Below are 10,012 nucleotides of genomic sequence, written 5' to 3' on the forward strand. Positions count from 1 at the left end.
TGGAAAGCATGTGTTACCAAGTATTGTGGCCTCTGCTAGCGAAGACTTCAATGTAGTAAAGCAGCAGCACATTTGTCAAACCAAACCAGACGTATTTTTGGCTCCTTCCCATGTCATGTGAGGAGGTCAGTTAGTGGAAGAAGGGTGTCTGCACAGTCTGGAATGAATCTCATGAAGAAATTCACAATGCCCAGAAACTCCTGTAACTTGTGCACTGATGTTGGCTGCAAGTAATGCTGGATCACCTTGACCTTGTCAGCCAGTGGATGGATGCCATGCTCATCGATCAAGTGCCCCAAAAACTGTAATGAAGGCACCTCAAACTGATATTTGGTGGGATTTATGATGACGTCATTCTGTGATAAGTGAGTGAATATGAGCTGCAAATGCTTTTCATGCTCCTTGATCGTCTCACTGGCTATGAGCAAATCATCAATGTCGGCATAAATGAAAGGCAAACCCCAGATGTACTCATCGATGAAACGCTGAAAAGTTGTGCCGCATTGCGTAACCCAAAGAGCATGCACACAAACTCGAAAAAGCCAAAGGAGTGGTAATGGCCGTCTTGTATACATCAGTCGGCTCCACTGGAATCTGATGATCCGCTCTCACTAAGTCAAGCTTGGAGAAAACTTGCTTTACCCGGAGTCGAGACGTGAAATCCTGCAGGTGTGGTATAGGGTAACAGTCTGGCACTGTGTTCTTATTCAGTGCATGGTGGTCACCACGGAGCCTCCAATCGCCAAACGTCTTCTTCTGGACCTTATGTAAAGGCAAGGACTAGTTTCTCCTTGAAGGTCGAATGATACCCAGCTCAAGCATATGGTCACACTCCACTTCAGCAATTGCATAACGATTTGGAGCTAGTCGACATGGTCAAGTTGCAACTGGAGGGCCACGCATGTCAATGTGGTGAGTAGTGGAGTGTTTGATTACCACACCACTGTCGGTTTTCCGAGTTATTTCTGGGTACTGTTGAAGGATGGTGGCGGTGCAATTTCTCTGAAATTAGCAAAATGGTTTTGAGGGTGATTAAAAACAACAATAAAATGTTATGAAATTAAACTTGATATTAAAATAAATGTATTAAATCTGAAATGGAAAATGTACGCAAATATGGTATGATTCTATGTGCTTGAACATGTATCCATTTTTAATTTTTAATTATATAAGCATATTGTTGCGGCTATGGGTACCGAGACACCAGCTTGTCACTCAGGGGAATTAATCTCCGGTTGTCCTCGGTAGAGCCGGACCTGTGGCCACCGCTCACAATTAACGTTGTGGTACGGTGGGTTGTTTTAGAACCACGAACGCCACCCAGTCAACCACGAGTTCCAGTGTCCACCATCTAATTATTCCGTTTAACTAGAGGTCACGTGGTTACCTGAGTGGGGAGCGCGCCCTCGGCAAAGCACCAATGTTATCTCGATTAGATTTTAATTAGGGCGGCCGAGCGTTTTAACCGCTGGTGCGTGCCGACTATTTTTGGTCAAATCTGTGGTAATTACCTCCCAGTCTATCTCGGTTCGAACAATGCGAGACCAATGGAATGAAAGGACAAACACGGATAGGTTGGAAATCGACAAATGATTTATTAATCATAAAATATAGAAAATAAAAATAACTTTATTTTCTGAGGTAAATAAAGAATAAATTTCAAAGCAAAATCAATCAAAATGCCAGGAAAGAGACAAAGAGCAGATGCTTATCGGGGGATGACTTACTTGCAGCTAAACACAGACATGGGTACCCAACAGATCATTTGGGGGGGGGGGGGGAAGAATCGTCTCGCTCACCAGAAAGTAGTTGTCCGTGAAGTGAAAACGTCCTGAAATGTGTGCGTGCATGTCACGTCCGTCGCCAGCACCCAGCCTTGCCGAGCACCCTCTCGCAAACAGCCTTGAACGCCAGTCAACGTCTGGAGGGCACCGAGATCATCTGTCATGGGTTTAGACCCTGGTGTTGTTGGTGACCGACCCATGTCTCACTTGTTGGCGGCGCTGCTCACACGCGCACCACACGCTCGCTTGCTCGCTTGTGGGCTTGCACATTTCCTCCTTTTCCTCTCTGGCTTTCTTTCTCTTTCTTCTCTCTGCCTCCTCTTACTTCTCTCGCCTCTTTTCCTCTCACTTCTCTCGCCCTTTTCCTCTCACTTTTCTCGCCTCTGCTTTTCTCTTCAGAGCGGACCTCCAATTCGTTTTATATTTGTAAGCTGTCTCCGCGGGCGCAGTCCACCCCAAGCTCACCCCGCCCCAAGCTCACCCCGCCCCAAGCTCACCCCGCCCCACTTGCGCACGGTTACCATGACGACCCGTGCGCTCTCAAAGGCGGGCTTCAGAGCTCACGAAAGAATGTTGCTGAGGAAAAATGAGGGCGGGCTTCAGAGCTCGTGAAAGAAATGCTGTGTAAATGTGTCTGTCGTAAAGAAAAAAGCTTCCCATAAGAGAGGGGCTCTATTCTTTACCCTTCTCAATGCATCACATTTAAGAGCCCATTAGACATGGGGATGGGGTTAATCTGAACATGCATTTAAGGAAATAACTGTCTGAGGACCTGGATGTGTGGATGCATTCATTATACCGGATTCTGAAATCCGTTACAATATCTTAACTTTGTATTGAAAGATGATCGACCTGTCTTATAAAGATATGGTAAGCAGGCCGACCTTTCAAATAAGCTTTAATTCAGTACAAAATAATTGCCTATTATATAAATATATTTTACTGACAAAGGAATATTATGAAATGATAGATATAAGGTTCCAGCAAACTTGATAGGAGAATGTTATTACAACTAAATTGGAATATTGGTCGAAGGAAATGTCCGGATGTATTCACAAAACTCTGACTGCTTAATATTATAAATAATTCCCTAGTCTGTTTAGAAGCGGACTGAACTTTTCCCCTTTCATACCATAAATTGTATGTGATCCAACGATGTACCTAAAGGATTTCAGTTTTGACGTCATTCTGTGCTGGGAGAGATTTTAAATATCTGGTCTTGAAATATATGCTACAACCCTTCAAAATTAGGCTGATTGCTGCACAAAAGCTGAAAATGATTTCCACCTGGAAAATACATCGACCTGACAAACTGTGGCACCAGTGTTTGAAAATGACAAACAGCTGTCTCACTGAACACTATATAAAGAACTAAAATTCTTCATGTATTTGAGAGATCTGGAGCAAGACCTTTTTTTTTCAGATCCTCCATATGCGCATATGTATTTGTTTGCTTGTATTTGTTGATGTTGTTTGTGAAATAAATGACTCAAATGTACAGGATGACTTAAGAATTTCTTCGACAATGGCATCACAACTGGCCATGTCGTCAGACTTCACAAACATTGGATTGACAGAAGGCATGTGTGCAGTGATACCTTTGACACAAAGATATGTGGTGGAGTTGAAGATCTTTTTGGTTTTTGACATCCACCAACAAGCCAAAATGCTTCAAGAAATCGGCTCAATTGATGGGGATGGGTATGTCAGCAATGATAAATATCCATCGCTAAACAAGCTTCAGGCCAAGATCGAGAGTAATTGATTGTTCACCATTTGTAGAAATGGTGGATTTATTGACAGGACAGGTCAGGTCAGGTGTGGTAGCATGCGCCGGAGCAGCGCGTCGATGCATCCACTTTCCACCAGTACTCCAGGGGCCTCTGTCTGGCCATCTCACAGGCAGATGCCCGGCCCACCCCCATCTCCTCGAGATGCCAATCAACCTGCTGCAACCATGAGGCATGTGGTCAGCCCATTGGCCTTCTCCATTCACGAGGCTCTCTCGCTGAGAGAATCTGGAAAGCAGGAGCAGCATCAGGAAAATGAGCTACCTGTCCATACAGCGGCAGATGACGCTCATGGACAATGCAGGTAACAAATCTCATTTGAGTTTCTCTCAGCAACTGCTCGTTGGACACAAAGTCCGACCAGTGAGAGCCAAGGATTCTCCGAAAAGACCTGGTACCAAAGGAATTAAGTCTCCATCTCAGATCCCTGGTCAGAGTCCAAGTCTCACATCCATAAAGCAAGACTGGAAGCACCAAGCACATGAAGACTCGGACTTCGTCCTCCCGCACAGGCATCGGCAGTGCCACACCACATGATCCAGTGAATCCATGACTCTCCAGGCCCTTCCCAGTTGTCTGTTGACCTGTGACTCACAGCCAGCAGAGACATGAATATCACTGCCAAGGTAAGTGAATCTCTCCGTGACCTCAACATCCTCGCTACAAACACGTACAGACAGAACAGCAGCATCCAAGATGTCATTGAAAGCCTGGATCTTAGTTTTGACCCAGGAAACCCGTAATCCCAGCGGCTCCTACTCGTCAGTCAGCACCTCCACGGCCCCCAAAAGGACATCTAAAGTCTCCGCAAAGATGACTGCATCATCTGCGAAATCAAGGTCAGAGATCTTGACATTCCCAAATGAAGCACCGCAACTTGATCTCTCTGACATCCCCCAGAATCCAGTCCATACAAGTGCTGAAAAGTGTGGGGGCCAGTACACACCCCTAACGAACTCCAGTAACAACTGGAAATAAGTCAGAGATGGTATCACCACATCTCACAGCACTTTCAGTTCCAGAGTACAGTTGAGATATCAGATTGATCAGTGTTGGTGACACCCTACGAAGACCAATAAGCCTCCAGAGGGCATCCCGGTTCACTGAATCAAATGCTTTGCAGAGATCAACATAGGCTGCAAGCAGCCCCTGTCAAAACTCTCGTCTGCGTTCGGTGAGGATCCGAAGAGCAATGATACGGTCAATCGTTTACCTCTTTGGCGTAAAGCCTGACTGCTCTGGATGCTGGTGCTCAAGCAGATGGTGGCGAACCCTCTCAAGAATTATCCGAACAAAGACCTTGCCCGGCAGTGAGAGCAACGTCACCGCTCGGTAGTTGTTGCAGTCCTGGCAATCACCCTTGCCTTTCCAGAGAGTGACAACAAGGCCCCTCTTCCAGTCAGTTGGGATGATGCCTGTATTCCAGGCAAAGCACAGAACTGCATGCAAAGACATGAGTACAGCATTTCCACCAGCCTTGAGAAGTTCAGCATGGATGCCACAGATCGCAAGAGCTTTACCCCATTTAAACCGGTTCAATGTAGCCTGTGTTTCCACAAACAAAGGTGGACCACAGTTGATTGGAGGGTCAGCAATAGGGATTGTAACACCCCTGACATCCAACTTGACAGCTAGTCGATAAGCTTGGTTCAGCCGCTCAAAGTAACCAGGCCAGCGGGCCTTCACTTCAGACTCCTCTGTCAAGAGCCCACCACCCTCTGCTCTAACTGCAGTATACTGAGGGATGGGCTTGGATGAACGCAATGCGTGAATTCCCCTGTGAGCAGGAAGAGAATCACTTGATCATAGGTGATGCTCTACCCCCTCACAGATTCCTTGCATATAGGCCTCCTTGTCCACCTCAGTGCACATACAGTTTTCCACCTCAGCTCCCTGAACAGCTCAGCTCGGCCATTCAGCCTGGCCCTGAGACTGGTCAATAGTATCCAGTGTCCCTTAAGAGAAAAAATTTTCTTCGCCTTTCGGTGAGTTCCAAGACATCGACCGGCAACATCAAGGACGGTGGTCTTGAAGGCAATCCACAACGCTTCAGGATCCCCCAAAGCACCCAGATCCCACAAATCTCCACTCAGCCTGTTTGTAAACTCCTCAGCTACCCTCTCATCCTTGAGCTTGCCAACATCCAGCCTTGGCTGGGGTGGTACCATTCCCCTGGATTTATGCTGCAACTTCAGAGTTGCTACAACAAGCCTGTGGTCAGTATTGAGAAACTGAGCACTCCAGAAGACCCTGCAGTACTGGATCATCCTCCAGCATCCATCAACGACCACATGGTCACTCACCTTTGCCACACCGCCAGCGTTGGAATACCAAGTTCAGTGATGAGACTGTGGGTGCTGAAACTATGAACCAGCCCCCCTAAGTCTATGACTTCTTGCAATGTCAAGGAACTAATACTATTCTGGTTCACAGTTCCAGACCCATGGGGACAAACACATGTCTCATAACCATCCCTATCTGTTCTTGTCGATGCATTGACATCCCTCAAGACTAGAAGAGTATCTCACCTGCGGCACTGATCAACCACAGATTCGAGCATGGCATGGAATACGTCTTTCACAGTGAGATCACTCACCTCAGTCGGAGCATACACAGAGACAAGGGAAATGACACCCAAGGAGTGACAAATCCCTAGTCTCATAATACGCTCGTTGACTGGTGTTACCTCAATTATCATTGGAGTCAGCTTCTTGGACAAAGCTACAGCAACTCCCTGGGCATGGTAACCATCAGAGCGACCAGACCAATAGTAGGACCACCTCAGATAGTGTTGCAATATCGATGTCAAAATGCTTGAGCTCAGATGATAACAGAGACAAGTGATCATCCTCTCTTCGGGATAGTACATACCAGGCACCCACCCAAAGGGACCGCCTCAGGTTAACCCAATGAGACTGCCATCTTGTGGATGACACCTCAGCACCACTCGACATACATGACCGTAATCTGACCTGGGAAGGTTACCCCATGGTTTCCCTCCTATCATCAAAGATTGGGGGTCCCGAAAGCTTTGCCCCAATCCCGTTATCCGGTGAGCTGCTCTGCGAAGGGCAGCTGCACAGGAGGTACTCCCACAGAGTGGGTTTTTAGATTTTTTTTTGTGCTTTTGGAATGTTTTGCGGAATGAAGGGTTTTATGGTGGCCGGAGTGCAAATCCTGCCACCACCCTCCTAATAAAGAGCAACCCAACTGCAGGAGGACATCCGCAGACACAGTTGGGCACTCAAAATGGATGAACGTTGGCTCACAAGGAGCTCCTCCGCCCTTTGACAGATTTTGTTCTTCATCCTCTTGGGTGTCCATATACACCCTCCTCAAGAAACTTGGTGGGGGAGACAGTTTCGTCGACCATAGAACTACTTGGAGAGTAAATGTTGACAGACAGTGTTTGACAGTAAATTGTTGACAGTTTGGAGAATAAATGTAGATGGTTTGCATTTGGCCATAACCACTGGGGGTAAAACACTCAGCTCCAGTGTCATTTGAAAATTGGGTGCTGGTGTTCTTGCCACTGATGAAAAATAAGTGACTTGGTTGCAGCTGTTCCTCTGCATGGGTAGTAACTGCAGCATCATCCGCAAACAATATGTCTCTAATGAGTGCCACATACTTAGGTTCTTGCCTTCAGATGAGAGACATTGAACAGCTTCCCATCATACCCAGTGCGCAGGTAAATCCCTTCAGTTGATGATCCAAAGGCATGTTTCAGCAGGAGTGCAAAGAAGATCCCAAATAAAGTGGCAGCGAGAACACACCCCTGTTTGACTCCACTGTGGATTGCCAAAGGCCTCAGATGATGAACCATCATTGCTGTACTGTTCCTGAGAGAACATCATTGCTGAGAAGCTTGGGCAGGCAGCCAATCTTAGCCAGGATCTTGAACAGGCCATCTCTGCTCACAAGTTTGAATTCCTTGGTGAGGTCAATAAAGGGAATTTCGAGTGGCTTCTTCTGTTCTCTGTATTTCTCTGGCAGCTGCCTCAATGAGAATATCATGCTGATTGTTTCTGCTCTAAAGCCACATTGCGACTCTGGGTACACCCTGTCAGCAAGTTCCTGTAGCTTGTTCAAGACAACTTGTGCGAAGAGCTTTCCAACAATACTCAACAAAGATATTCCCTGGTAATTGTTGCAGTCGCTTTCGTCACCTTGTTTTTGTACAGGGTGATTATATTAGAATCTCTCATGTCCTGTGGTACGATTCCAGCTCTTGCCAGTATTTTGATCAAGGATGTCTCCATGACACCTTGTGTTTGGGCTTCGTCTGGAAGAAGGAATAAGTGTGGAAGAAGGAATCTGGAAGAAGGAATAGTGAACAAGGAATAAAAAGGTCGTGAGTCACTGCCCATCTATCTATAATTCCAGCAATCTCTGTGTGTGTGTGTGTGTGTGTGTGTGTGTGTGTGTGTGTGTGTGTGTGTGTGTGTGTGTGTGTGTGTGTGTGTGTGTGTGTGTGTGTGTGTCTGTCTGTCTGTCTGTCTATCTGTCTATCTGTATACGACTGCCATTTCTTGACGACCGCCAGTCCGATATGATTGAAACTTGCCAGGAATATTGCTGGGGACCCGCGGATGTGCCTTTTTGAGGTTTGATATCAATCGGACAAGCGGTTCCAAAGTTACGGCCATTTATCTGTCGACCAATGACAAGACACGGTGCTATGACATCACGAATGACGTCACAATTAATATTTATGTATTTATTTTTCCACGATTGATGTCACAATTCTTCTTCTTCTTTGTTTGGTATGACGTCACAATCGACGCTGGGGACCTGAGTATGTGCCTTTTCAAGGCGAGAGAGAGAGAGAGAGAGAGAGAGAGAGAGAGAGAGAGAGAGAGAGAGAGAGAGAGAGAGAGAGAGAGAGAGAGAGAGAGAGAGAGAGAGAGAGATGAGGGGCGAGACTAGGGGGAAGCGAGGGTGGGGGCATCACAATTCTTCGTTTGATATAATGTCACAATTGACGCTGGGGACCTGAGTATGTTTCCCAAGTTATGGCCATTTATGATACGGTTGGTCCGATCTAATTGAAAAAATTCCCCAATCCAGTCATCGTTTACGAGAGCGAAGGAACAAAGCTGCACATACTGGCACGCCTCACCCAAGAGAGAGGGTACTGGCACAAGAGAGGGGAAGAGAGGAGGGGCGAGAGAGGGGGGGTGAGGGGGGGGTGAAAAAATGCCCCAATCCAGTCGTCGTTTACGCACCTACGGGCCCGCAACTACGGGCCCGCACTAGTTCTCTTTAATTTTACCAATTCTATTCTGTCCCAGACATGAAGGCCACGAGAAAAGATCAGCACCCACTCTCGCGTTAAAATTGCCAAGTAGCAACAGCTCTTCCTGTCTAGGAATATGGCTAATGGTAGATACAAGCTTGTCATATCACTCATTCTTCACTTCTTGAGCAGAGTGCAGGGTTTGGGCACAAATGCTGATGAGGTTGACAGGCCCATCAGATGTGTGGAGTGAGAGCACAAGGAGTCTCTCTGTCCATTTTCACCAGGCTCTATCATTTTCAACAATTAATTACTGATGGTGAAACCACTATTTTTCAGTAATTTAGAAAAAAACACGTTAATTCGGCAAACGGTTGGGAAATTGGGTGATATTTCACAACCCATTTTGGGTGACAGAGCACGAACCACTTGCTCAGGGTGACGGAGCATGAACTACTCGCTCAGGGTGACGGAGCATGAACCACTAGCTCAGGGTGACGGAGCACGAACCACTAGCTCAGGGTGACGGAGCACGAACCACTCGCTCAGGGTGACGGAGCACGAAACACTCGATCAGGGTGACGGAGCACGAACCACTAGCTCAGGGTGACGGAGCACGAACCACTAGCTCAGGGTGACGGAGCATGAACCACTAGCTCAGGGTAACGGAGCATGAACCACTAGCTCAGGGTGACGGAGCATGAACCACTAGCTCAGGGTGACGGAGCACGAAACACTCGCTCAGGGTGACGGAGCATGAACCACTCGCTCAGGGTGACGGAGCACGAACCACTAGCTCAGGGTGACGGAGCACGAACCACTCGCTCAGAGTCACGGAGCATGAACCACTAGCTCAGGGTGACGGAGCACGAAACACTCGCTCAGGGTGACGGAGCACGAACCACTCGATCAGGGTGACGGAGCATGAACCACTCGCACTGAATGACGTGGTGCGGCAAAAGCGTCCGCAGGATGTGAATGATTCACTCAAAACGACGTAGCACGGCACCACTGTCGACAATGGGCACTCGGAAAGTGGCTTAAGCACTCCATTTAAATGGTTGATAAGGAATGCTTGGCCAGGCTGTCACTGCATACCATAAAGGATCCTTTAAATTTAAAGCCCGTCTTCACCGTGCACACAAAAGTTAATGAAATAAAATGAATTAATGAAATAAAATGACTTCCTCCACAAAAGA

This window comes from Eptatretus burgeri, chromosome 1 (genome assembly GCF_056783735.1).
Source record: "Eptatretus burgeri isolate ZD-2024b chromosome 1, Ebu_testis_v1, whole genome shotgun sequence".
Taxonomy (NCBI): Eukaryota; Metazoa; Chordata; class Myxini; order Myxiniformes; family Myxinidae; genus Eptatretus; species Eptatretus burgeri.